The sequence below is a fragment of the Lupinus angustifolius genome, unplaced genomic scaffold (genome assembly GCF_001865875.1).
Source record: "Lupinus angustifolius cultivar Tanjil unplaced genomic scaffold, LupAngTanjil_v1.0 Scaffold_1009, whole genome shotgun sequence".
Taxonomy (NCBI): Eukaryota; Viridiplantae; Streptophyta; class Magnoliopsida; order Fabales; family Fabaceae; genus Lupinus; species Lupinus angustifolius.
The window spans coordinates 1-2,892 of NW_017728332.1; the positions used below are offsets into that span (position 1 = coordinate 1).

The 2,892-nt window shown below is 36.7% G+C and overlaps 1 pseudogene; it reads right to left on the reverse strand.

Annotated features, from left to right (window-relative positions):
- Positions 1-287: 287 nt before the first annotated feature.
- Positions 288-2,886, reverse strand: LOC109341943 (annotated as a pseudogene).
- Between the last annotated feature and the right edge of the window lie 6 nt (positions 2,887-2,892).

Here is a 2,892-nt window from a genome sequence, read left to right on the forward strand (position 1 = left end):
ACTTGTACAATATACTTTTTGGATAAAAATAAAAAGAAAATGAAAGAAAAGTCCCTCAATTTTTTCTTCTGAAAAACTTAAAAATTGTACAATTTGTATAAGTTTATGGTACAAAATTGAAATACAAATTACATTATATAGCTTTGGTATATGCATTTTCTCTATCAAAGGATTGGTCTAGCATTATTATCCAAATAATACCCAAGTTTCTATTCTAGTGGAAGTAGTGGAACTAGCTTCTGAAGATTAAGAAGTTAGCAACTTCTAAATTACTTTTCTTAAGGAAACTTCTATAACAACATAACATAAAAATGATATTTTTTTTGAGAAAATTCTTCATAAGTACATATATAGCACTCATACATAGCCTAACTATTTTTTTAACATTTTCCTAACTATTGGTAAAACATAATTACGCAAACATCACAAGTGATTTATATTGACTAATAAAACCATGCTTTTGTGATTCGCTTCACTGTGTAAAACAGAAAAGAGTAAAGACAATGTAATGCTCCATGCACAATTTCATCATCATTCTGAAAGCATTTGAACTATTTGGCTCATGGTAGGTCTTCTGTTCCTTTCTTCCTCTACACATTGAAGAGCCACTCTAGCCAAAACATCCATCTTATCTATGTATAATCTCCTTCAATGGCAGGGTCCATAATCTCTTCAACCAAAGATATAGACAATGAACTTGAATATCCTTTGTTGAACTTGTCCCTAACCCATGTAACCAACCTTCTATGTTGCAATTCAACTCCATTATCATCATCCATTACATCCATTGTTGCACTCTTTCCAGTTAACATTTTCAAGACAACAATTCCATAGCTATACACATCTACTTTGGCAGTGATTGGTAAGTTGAAAACCCACTCAGGGGCCATATACCCTCTTGTTCCTCTTATCATTGAGAAATTTGAATGCTTAATATCACTTCTACTCAGCAATTTTGATAGCCCAAAATCTGCCACTTTTGGCTCAAAGTTGGAATCTAGAAGTATGTTTTGTGGCTTTACATCACAATGTAAAATCCACTCCAAGCACTCTTCATGCAAATAAGCCAAACCCCTTGCAGTACCAATGGCTATGTTATACATTTTAGTCCAATCCAATTGATTTGATTGGATATTCTGTGCTAAAGAACCATGCTCAGCATATTCAAACACCAATAGCCTATGTTTACCCTCAGCACAATAACCCCACATCCCTATCAAATTCATGTGGTTAAGCCTTTCAATGCTTCTCACTTCAGCAAGGAACTCTCTTTCTCCATATTGGTTTGTTTCTTTGAGTCTCTTTATCGCGGCAACGCGACTATCTGACAATATTCCTTTGTATACAACACCTCCTGCTCCCTTTCCAATCTCTTCACTGAACCCTTTTGTGGCTAATTTGAGTTCAGAATAAGTGAATCTTCTAAATCCATTGGTGGCAAGAGCATAGCTATGTACATCTGCACCAGGCTCTTGTGTATTACTAAACCATAAAAACCACACAAGAAATATGCATAAGACTTCTAGTCCTCCAAGACCAGTTGAAAACCACATCATGAACTTAACTGATCCATTTTCTTCTTCTTTGACATATGTTCTTTTTAACTGCAGTGTTTCATTGTTGGCAGGACAAGAATATTTTCCAATTGAATCCTTTCTCATTTGTGGCACTCTCAAGTATGTTGTTCCAACGAAACTCGGTGAACGATAACCATTCAGCAATTGAAACTTTGGGAAGCAATTGAAAACACCATCACCAAAGGAATGCTGAAAGCCTTTGCAATCACTGAAGTGCATGCACAAAGCCTTACACTGATCAAAAGTGTAATTTGGATAGAAACCAAAGTCATAGCCATAAAACTCAAGATGCTCTTGAGATAAGAAATCACTTACATTGTCATAAGGAAGATTGAATTTTGGCACACACCCAAGTGACCAATCAGTATCATCCTTCATTTTATAGCCTGAAAGACAAGAACAGCTTCTACCAGAATTAGGATCATAGGTACACATGCTGTTGGCTCCACAAATTCCATGAATTCTACAAGGTGTCAAATTTGATTGCCAAGAAACATACCATTCCTCTCCTCCGTTACGCCTTCCATACACGCGGATATTACCATCACAATCCACCTTCAATCTCCTCTGAAGTACTGTCCCATAATCAGTTGCCATCACAGTGAAGTTATCTGATGACACAAATTGGCCTAAAGTATCAAGCACTGCAATTCTGCTAGTGTTGTAAGTTGACCTTCCAGCATTCCAACTCACAAGCCAGGGATCAGGCCAGTAAATGCTCGAGATTTCGGGACCATCATAAAGAAGGCGAAGGACGTTGTCGTTGTCAAAGAACAAATGGTAATAACTAGAAGAGTAATTAGTGTTGCTCCTTGGTGAGACTAAGGTTGAGTGTCTGGTAAGTTGTTGTTGAGGTAAAAGGGTGTCTGTAGGGAAATCAAAACTCTGCCACAGAACAAGACTAGGCTCTAATTGTTGCAAGATAAGATTGCCAGAACTCAAAAGTTTCAAATGAACAGAAGAGGTTGATGCTGTATCAGTGGACCAAATGTTATATTTTCCTGCATCTGTTAAGACAAGGTTAGCTGTTGTGAGAAGAGAAAGTTTTGAGTATTTTCCATTCACTGGGTTGTCACGGTTAGCCATCCACACCACTGTTGGGTTTTGTGTGAACCATATTGCAAAAGAGTATGCATTGTTACCAACAGGGTAGAATCCAGCAGTGAAAATGCCATTTGATGAAACAAGAACATCTTTTTCTGAATTTTCTACAGAGAGGGATGAGCCTTGGTTCATAACATTAACAGCATTGGTTAGTAATGATGATGAAAACTCATTATGTAGAAGGAAAGATAAGAGAAAAAACAAGGGAAAT